A 10460-nucleotide genomic window follows, 5' to 3' on the forward strand; every position below is an offset into this window, starting at 1 on the left:
ACCGCAGATGTCTGTATGTTATTACTGCAGATGTCTGTATGTTATTACCGCACATGTCTGTATGTTATTACCGCAGATGTCTGTATGTTATTACTGCAGATGTCTGTATGTTATTACTGCAGATGTCTGTATGTTATTACTGCACATGTCTGTATGTTATTACCGCACATGTCTGTATATTATTACCGCACATGTCTGTATGTTATTACTGCACATGTCTGCATGATATTACCGCACATGTCTGTATGTTATTACCGCACATGTCTGTATGTTATTACCGCAGATGTCTGTATGTTATTACCGCACATGTCTGTATGTTATTACCGCAGATGTCTGTATGTTATTACCGCACATGTCTGTATGTTATTACCGCAGATGTCTGTATGTTATTACTGCAGATGTCTGTATGTTATTACCGCACATGTCTGTATGTTATTACACGAGATGTCTGTATGTTATTACCGCACATGTCTGTATGTTATTACAGCAGATGTCTGTATGTTATTACCGCAGATGTCTGTATGTTATTACCGCACATGTCTGTATGTTATTACCGCAGATGTCTGTATGTTATTACCGCACATGTCTGTATGTTATTACCGCAGATGTCTGTATGTTATTACCGCAGATGTCTGTATGTTATTACCGCACATGTCTGTATGTTATTACTGCAGATGTCTGTATGTTATTACCGCAGATGTCTGTATGTTATTACCGCAGATGTCTGTATGTTATTACCGCAGATGTCTGTATGTTATTACCGCACATGTCTGTATGTTATTACCGCAGATGTCTGTATGTTATTACCGCAGATGTCTGTATGTTATTACCGCACATGTCTGTATGTTATTACTGCAGATGTCTGTATGTTATTACTGCAGATGTCTGTATGTTATTACTGCAGATGTCTGTATGTTATTACCGCAGATGTCTGTATGTTTTACTGCAGATGTCTGTATGATATTACTGCAGATGTCTGTATGTTATTACCGCACATGTCTGTATGTTATTACTGCAGATGTCTGTATGTTATTACTGCAGATGTCTGTATGTTATTACCGCACATGTCTGTATGTTATTACTGCAGATGTCTGTATGTTATTACTGCAGATGTCTGTATGTTATTACTGCAGATGTCTGTATGTTATTACCGCAGATGTCTGTATGTTTTACTGCAGATGTCTGTATGTTATTACTGCAGATGTCTGTATGATATTACTGCAGATGTCTGTATGTTATTACCGCACATGTCTGTATGATATTACTGCAGATGTCTGTATGTTATTACCGCACATGTCTGTATGTTATTACCGCACATGTCTGTATGTTATTACTGCAGATGTCTGTATGTTATTACTGCAGATGTCTGTATGTTATTACCGCACATGTCTGTATGTTATTACTGCAGATGTCTGTATGTTATTACCGCAGATGTCTGTATGTTATTACCGCACATGTCTGTATGTCATTACTGCAGATGTCTGTATGTTATTACTGCAGATGTCTGTATGTTATTACCGCAGATGTCTGTATGTTTTACTGCAGATGTCTGTATGATATTACTGCAGATGTCTGTATGTTATTACCGCACATGTCTGTATGATATTACTGCAGATGTCTGTATGTTATTACCGCACATGTCTGTATGTTATTACTGCACATGTCTGTATGTTATTACTGCAGATGTCTGTATGTTATTACTGCAGATGTCTGTATGTTATTACCGCACATGTCTGTATGTTATTACTGCAGATGTCTGTATGTTATTACCGCAGATGTCTGTATGTTATTACCGCACATGTCTGTATGTCATTACTGCAGATGTCTGTATGTTATTACTGCAGATTTTAGTTTACTTTAATATTTTGTCATAGTTGGTTAAAGTTTTGTTAAATTTGTCTTTGTCTTATCATTGATACGTTTGTTTGATTATTTGTTGGCTTATCTTGACTATTGTTTTGTAGTTAGCTTGGGTTAGATGTTTTGTTAGTTTAGTTTAGATTGCCAAACCTTTTGTTTGGGGGGATGCTTTGGTTAGGCCAATGTTATTGGAGAGAGCGTTGAGAGCTATGTGTTCCATTTTATTTAGTTAGCTTTGTAGCTAAATTTGGTTAGCAATTCACTCTGTGCCTTTTCTGGGTTTTTGTTCAGGTGGGAGTCCTCTCCTGTTGAGGCTTATCAGCGAGTGTCAATAGGAGGCTCGTGGTGTTTTTGTTTTAGGTGGCAGTGAACGTGGGCAGAGCTTCCCTTTCCCTTTTTCCCTTACATCGGCTCGGGAGCACGTCCGTGGATATGGGGGGCCGCCAGTTTCTGGTTGTCTTTTCCATTCCACTGGTTTTGTGTGCATAAAACCCCACCATATGTGACTGCACGAAGACCAGGGGCCAGTTAGTTAGTTGTATTTGGAGGATAGTGGGGTGTGGCTCCTGTCCTTAAACCCAGACTGGCAGCAGGTGAGTTGTGTAATATATTTTTTTGGGCATTTGTAATAGTTGTATTGGTTGAGTAAAATGTCTTCTGTTTTGAGAAGCTTTGTTCAGGTTCCTTCAGAGTTAGCTTTAGAGTTGTGTACTAAGGAGCAGTTAATTGAAATAGCTGAACATTATCAGATTGAGATTGCTGATAGAAAACTTAAAGAGACTGTGAAAGCTGGATTAAAGCAAGGTCTTCAGGAAGTAGGTGTTCTTTGTGGTCAGTCTGCTAGTAGTGAGGGTGCAAGCTTTCAGACTAGCCCTTCATTAACTTTCGAGCAGCAAAGGGAGCTGTTGCAAATGCAGTTAGAGATAGCGCGATTGCGAAGTGCCAATAGACCAGAAGAAAGACCTCCACAGTTTGATGTTTCACAGAATCTTTGTTTGTTGCCTAAATTTGATGAGTCAGATCCAGATATATACTTTACTTTATTTGAGCGTATTGCGGGAGCTAGAGCTTGGTCAGATTTGGACAGGACTATGTTGTTGCAATGTGTACTTACAGGTAAGGCACGTGAGGCTTTTTCAGCACTAAGTGTAGCTGATAGTAAAGTTTATGATAAAGTTAAGTCAGCAGTTCTGAAGGTCTACGAGCTTGTGCCAGAGGCATATCATCAACGCTTTCGTTACAGGAAAAAGCTAGATTCACAAACCTATTCTGAGTTTGTTCGTGATTTGAATTTTGCATTCAATCGTTGGTGTACAGCTTCTGAAGTTAGCACTTTTGAGGGTCTGTCTAATTTGATTGTGTTAGAACAATTCAAAAATTCTGTGTCTGACCAGGTTGCTACATACATTAATGAACGTAAAGTTAAGTCTCCAAGTGATGCAGCAGTCCTACTGGCTAACACATAAAAGCCATTTTGAGTCAAACAGTGACATGCACCATAAAAATTATTTTACTCCTAGGAATAGTAGGTCACCTTTTTTTTGGAGCTTCTTTCCAAAGGCCTCAGCAGAAGTTTGGTTCTGGGGGACTTAGCGCAGCAGTTAATGCTAATACCTGCCGCTACTGTTTAGTTGAAGGACATTGGAAGAAAGATTGTCCTATACTTAAATCAAAGACGTTAGGTCAAGTTAAGCCTGCTGTAATGGCAGCTCCTGTTACAGCCTCTGACCACCAGGGTGAGCTTTTTCAGCCACTAGTTGAGTTTTGTTCTCAGTCTTCCCACTGTGATTTTTCAGCCTTTATTTCAGACGGTGTAGTGTCCCTGGTAGATGGCAATCAAAATGTTCCAATTAAGATCCTAAGGGACACTGGCGCTTTAGATTCTTTTTATTCTGGAATCTGTTTTGCTGTTCTCTAAGGAGTCTGATACTGGCAGTTGTGTAATGGTACGTGGCATGGGTTTAGTTCCATTCTCTTCTCCTTTACATAAAGTTACCCTGAAATGTGGTCTGGTAGAGGGTGATGTAGCTGTTGGGGTTAGACCCCAGTTGCCAGTAGAGGGAGTCCACATGATTTTGGGGAATGACTTGGCAGGTAGTAAGGTGTGGGCAGATGGCAACCTACACATCTTGAAGAAGCAACCTTCAGCTGCCCCTGCAAGTGTATCTCCAGATTGCAGCAGTGTGTCTCCTGAGATATTTCCAGTTTGTGCTGTTACCCGCTCTGCCTCTCGTAAGGAAGTTGAGAGTAAGCCAGAAAGTCTTGAGTTGCCAGTTAAACTCCAGATAGAACAGTTGACTAGTTCTAGAGATTCATTGATGGCTGAGCAAAAGGCTGATACTACTTTGGCCGATCTCTTTGATAAAGTTGTTCCTGATTCAATGGTGAGAAATAGTGCTCAGTGTTATTTTCTTCTTGATGGGCTGTTGGTCAGGAAATGGGTTCCACATTGTGATCGGGGTCTAGGAGAACCAATTTTTCAAATAGTTGTACCTACTACTTTGCGAAATAAGGTGTTGCAAATTTCACATGGTGATGTGGCAGGTCATATGGGTGTTCGTAAAACTTATGATCGCATACTCCGTTATTTTTTTTGGCCACGTTTAAAGCGGGATGTTGCTCAGTTCATTAAAACTTGTCATACGTGTCAGCGCACAAGCAAGCCAAACCAGGTTGTAAAGCCAGCACCTTTATATCCAATACCAGCCATAGGGCAACCTTTTGAGCATCTTATTATCGATTGTGTTGGGCCTTTACCACGGTCCAAGTCAGGTCATAACTACTTATTAACTGTTATGTGTCAAGCAACTAGATATCCGGCAGCTTTTTCCTTGCGTACCATAACTTCAAAATCAGTAGATAAAGCGTTAACTCAATTTATTTCAATATTTGGGATTCCAAAAATCATCCAATCAGATCAGGGGTCTAACTTTACCTCCCATTTATTTGCTCAGGTTCTCAAACAGCTTAAGGTTAAACATAACAAATCTACTGCGTTCCATGCACAGAGCCAGGGAGCTTTGGAACGTTTTCATCAAACTTTAAAATCCTTGCTTCGTGCATACTGTACAGAACTGTCTGCAGATTGGGAGGAAGGGTTACCTTGGTTGTTATTAGCTGCTCGTGAAGTAGTGCAGGAAAGCACAGGGTTCAGCCCTAATGACTTAGTGTTTGGTCATAAGGTGCGTGGGCCTTTAGCAGTGCTGCAAGATGGTTGTTTGCCTGAGGAACCACCTCGGAACCTTATTGACTATGTAAATGGTTTTAGGCTGAAGTTGTATAGGGCTGGTGAACTGGCAAAAGAAAAACTAGAATGTTCTCAAAAGAAAATGAAACGGATACATGACAGACAGGCTGAGCTGCGTGAGTTTAGTCCCGGTGATCGTGTACTCGCTCTTTTGCCTCTTGTAAGTTCACCTTTTCAGGCAAAATACTGTGGTCCTTTTACTGTGTTGCGCAAAGTGTCAGATTTGAACTATCTTATCGAAACCCCTGGTCATAGGAAGTCCTCTAAATTATGCCATGTGAACCTGTTAAAATTGTATCATTCCCATGATCTAAGCAAAGTTGAAGGCACTCCAGCAGTAAGGTCAGCGTTGACTGCTGCTCCAGTCACTGCTCTTTGTGGCTTTAGCTTTGTGGAGGGGGAAGAAGAGGTAGTTACGGTTTCGGATGAGGTCTTGCAGGGTCGGCTGAAAAAATCCCAGACTTTGCAAAACCTTGGGCTTTTGGTAGATCATTTAGACTCTGAGAAACGTGATGAATTGGTAGCTCTTATTAGAAACTACCCAGTTTTGTTTTCTGACACCCCATCGCAAACCCACTTAATTGAGCATGACCTAGATATCGGAGACGCTAAGCCTATCAAACAGAGATTTTATCGTGTATCTGAGGAGAAGAGACTGCAATTGGAAACAGAGGTGCAGTATATGTTGGACAATGGTATTGCTGAGCCATGTTGTTCAAATTGGGCTTCACCCTGCCTTCTGGTCAAAAAGTCTGATTCCACTTTCAGACCCTGCACTGATTATAGAAAAGTAAACAATGTTACTAAAGCAGACCTTTACCCTCTTCCTAGGATGGAGGACTGTATTGATCAAGTTGGGTCAGCAAAGTATGTTAGCAAATTTGATCTTTTAAAGGGATATTGGCAAGTACCCCTTACAAAAAGAGCTCGTGAGATTGCTGCCTTTATAACTCCATCTGGTTTGTTCTCGTATACAGTGATGCCTTTCGGCTTGCGGAATGCTCCAGCCACCTTCCAGAGGCTGATGAATCAGGTGGTCTCAGGTCTGGAAGGGTGTGCCGTGTATTTGGACGACGTGGTCATCTACTCAGACTCCTGGGAGGAGCATGTCCGGAGAGTGCATGCCCTGTTTGGAAGACTGGTGTGGGCCAGGTTGACTATCAATTTGGCAAAGTGTGAGTTTGCCAAAGCTACAGTCACATACCTAGGCAAGGTTGTTGGTCAGGGTTTTGTTTGTCCCGTGGAAGCTAAGGTCCAGGCTGTGAAGCAGTTCCCACAGCCCTCCACAAAGAAAGAACTGATGCGCTTCCTGGGAATGGCGGGGTACTACGTGCTTTCTGTAAAAACTTTTCAGTAGTAGTATCCCTACTGACCAATCTGTTGAAGGCCAAGGCTGAATTTATCTGGTCCACCCAATGTCAAGAGGCATTTGATGCAGTTAAAGCTCTTTTGTGTTTGGCACCCGTGTTGAGGGCACCACATTTTGGGAAACCTTTCAAATTGCAAGTAGACGCCAGTCAAATCGGTGCTGGGGCTGTGCTTCTCCAGGAAAATGATGACAATGTTGAGTGTCCAGTCAGTTTCTTCTCCCGGAAATTTAATAAGTATCAGAAAAATTATTCTGTGATTGAAAAGGAGGCTTTAGGACTCATTTGGGCTTTACAGCACTTCGAAGTCTATGTTGGTTCCGGTTTGACCCCTTTAACTGTGTTTACTGACCACAACCCACTAATTTTTCTGAAGTCCCTGCAAAATCCCAACCAGCGCCTGATGCGTTGGGCTTTGTTCTTGCAACCATTCAACCTTGATATTAGACACATTAGTGGTAAGGATAATATCATTGCTGATGCCCTGTCCCGTGCTCCTTTAACCTAGTTTGTGTCTCTTCTCTGCTGACCCCTGCTAGCTGTCTGCACCTCTTTCTCTTCGATTGCTTCCCAGGTATCAGGGCTGCAGAGTTGGAGGGGCGGACAGTCACTCAAGGGACGCGGGGTGACTGCTAGGAGCCAGGACTGGTGGGCCAAATATTGGGCTGAGGGTGGGACCCTCATTCAAGGAGGGGGGTGTCATGGCCCCTCCTCTGCCTTGCAGGGGCGGTTCCTCCTGCAGGCACAGGAGGGTCGTTAGTGATTGAAGCCACCTGGGCTCAGGGTATTTAAACTGTCTCACTAACATCTCTCTCTCTCTCTCTCTGCTCCAGGTATGATCCTGTTTTGTTTGTTCCTTTGTAGTTTTGCTTAGTTTCCACTCAGTCATGTTCACACACACAGATTCACGCATCCCTGCACTTTACATACACCTTACATTATGACATTTTCACACCTCATTCCTTTTCCTTTGTTAAAGTTAATAGTCTTTGGTTTACAATAAAGAAATCCTTTTTGTTTGGCCTATACCTGTTGTTCGTGTCCCCTCAGTTTTGCCACAGGCTATGAGCCAGCCTGTGACAGTATGTTATTACTGCAGATGTCTGTATGTTATTACTGCACATGTCTGTATGTTATTACCGCAGATGGCTGTATGTTATTACTGCAGATGTCTGTATGTTATTACCGCAGATGTCTGTATGTTATTACCGCACATGTCTGTATGTTATTACTGCAGATGTCTGTATGTTATTACTGCACATGTCTGTATGTTATTACTGCAGATGTCTGTATGTTATTACCGCAGATGTCTGTATGTTATTACCGCAGATGTCTGTATGTTATTACTGCAGATGTCTGTATGTTATTACTGCACATGTCTGTATGTTATTACCGCAGATGTCTGTATGTTATTACTGCACATGTCTGTATGTTATTACCGCAGATGTCTGTATGTTATTACTGCACATGTCTGTATGTTATTACCGCAGATGTCTGTATGTTATTACTGCAGATGTCTGTATGTTATTACCCCAGATGTCTGTATGTTATTACCGCACATGTCTGTATGTTATTACTGCAGATGTCTGTATGTTATTACCGCACATGTCTGTATGTTATTACCGCAGATGTCTGTATGTTATTACTGCACATGTCTGTATGTTATTACCGCACATGTCTGTATGTTATTACCGCAGATGTCTGTATGTTATTACCGCAGATGTCTGTATGTTATTACCGCACATGTCTGTATGTTATTACCGCACATGTCTGTATGTTATTACCGCACATGTCTGTATGTTATTACCGCAGATGTCTGTATGTTATTACGGCAGATGTCTGTATGTTATTACTGCAGATGTCTGTATGTTATTACTGCAGATGTCTGTACGTTATTACTGCAGATGTCTGTATGTTATTACCGCAGATGTCTGTATGTTATTACTGCAGATGTCTGTATGTTATTACTGCACATGTCTGTATGTTATTACCGCAGATGTCTGTATGTTATTACTGCAGATGTCTACTGCAGATGTCTGTACGTTATTACCGCAGATGTCTGTATGTTATTACTGCAGATGTCTGTATGTTATTACCGCACATGTCTGTATGTTATTACCGCAGATGTCTGTATGTTATTACCGCAGATGTCTGTATGTTATTACTGCACATGTCTGTATGTTATTACCGCAGATGTCTGTATGTTATTACTGCACATGTCTGTATGTTATTACCGCAGATGTCTGTATGTTATTACTGCAGATGTCTGTATGTTATTACCCCAGATGTCTGTATGTTATTACTGCACATGTCTGTATGTTATTACCGCAGATGTCTGTATGTTATTACTGCAGATGTCTGTATGTTATTACCCCAGATGTCTGTATGTTATTACCGCACATGTCTGTATGTTATTACTGCAGATGTCTGTATGTTATTACCGCACATGTCTGTATGTTATTACCGCAGATGTCTGTATGTTATTACTGCACATGTCTGTATGTTATTACCGCACATGTCTGTATGTTATTACCGCAGATGTCTGTATGTTATTACCGCAGATGTCTGTATGTTATTACCGCACATGTCTGTATGTTATTACCGCACATGTCTGTATGTTATTACCGCACATGTCTGTATGTTATTACCGCAGATGTCTGTATGTTATTACTGCAGATGTCTGTATGTTATTACTGCAGATGTCTGTATGTTATTACTGCAGATGTCTGTACGTTATTACTGCAGATGTCTGTATGTTATTACCGCAGATGTCTGTATGTTATTACTGCAGATGTCTGTATGTTATTACTGCAGATGTCTGTATGTTATTACCGCAGATGTCTGTATGTTATTACTGCACATGTCTGTATGTTATTACCGCAGATGTCTGTATGTTATTACTGCAGATGTCTACTGCAGATGTCTGTACGTTATTACCGCAGATGTCTGTATGTTATTACTGCAGATGTCTGTATGTTATTACCGCACATGTCTGTATGTTATTACCGCACATGTCTGTATGTTATTACTGCAGATGTCTACTGCAGATGTCTGTATGTTATTACCGCAGATGTCTGTATGTTATTACCGCAGATGTCTGTATGTTATTACCGCACATGTCTGTATGTTATTACCGCACATGTCTGTATGTTATTACCGCAGATGTCTGTATGTTATTACCGCAGATGTCTGTATGTTATTACCGCAGATGTCTGTATGTTATTACTGCAGATGTCTGTATGTTATTACTGCAGATGTCTGTATGTTATTACTGCAGATGTCTGTATGTTATTACCGCAGATGTCTGTATGTTATTACTGCAGATGTCTGTATGTTATTACCGCACATGTCTGTATGTTATTACCGCAGATGTCTGTATGTTATTACCGCACATGTCTGTATGTTATTACTGCACATGTCTGTATGTTATTACCGCAGATGTCTGTATGTTATTACCGCACATGTCTGTATGTTATTACTGCACATGTCTGTATGTTATTACTGCACATGTCTGTATGTTATTACTGCAGATGTCTGTATGTTATTACCGCACATGTCTGTATGTTATTACCGCAGATGTCTGTATGTTATTACCGCAGATGTCTGTATGTTATTACCGCAGATGTCTGTATGTTATTACTGCAGATGTCTGTATGTTATTACTGCAGATGTCTGTATGTTATTACCGCAGATGTCTGTATGTTATTACCGCACATGTCTGTATGTTATTACCGCAGATGCCTGTATGTTATTACTGCAGATGTCTGTATGTTATTACCGCAGATGTCTGTATGTTATTACTGCAGATGTCTGTATGATATTACCGCAGATGTCTGTATGTTATTACTGCAGATGTCTGTATGTTATTACCGCACATGTCTGTATGTTATTACCGCAGATGTCTGTATGTTATTACCGCAGATGTCTGTATGTTATTACCGCAGATGTCTGTATGTTATTACTGCAGATGTCTGTATGTTATTACT

The sequence above is a fragment of the Xyrauchen texanus genome, chromosome 26, assembly GCF_025860055.1.
Source record: "Xyrauchen texanus isolate HMW12.3.18 chromosome 26, RBS_HiC_50CHRs, whole genome shotgun sequence".
NCBI lineage: Eukaryota > Metazoa > Chordata > Actinopteri > Cypriniformes > Catostomidae > Xyrauchen > Xyrauchen texanus.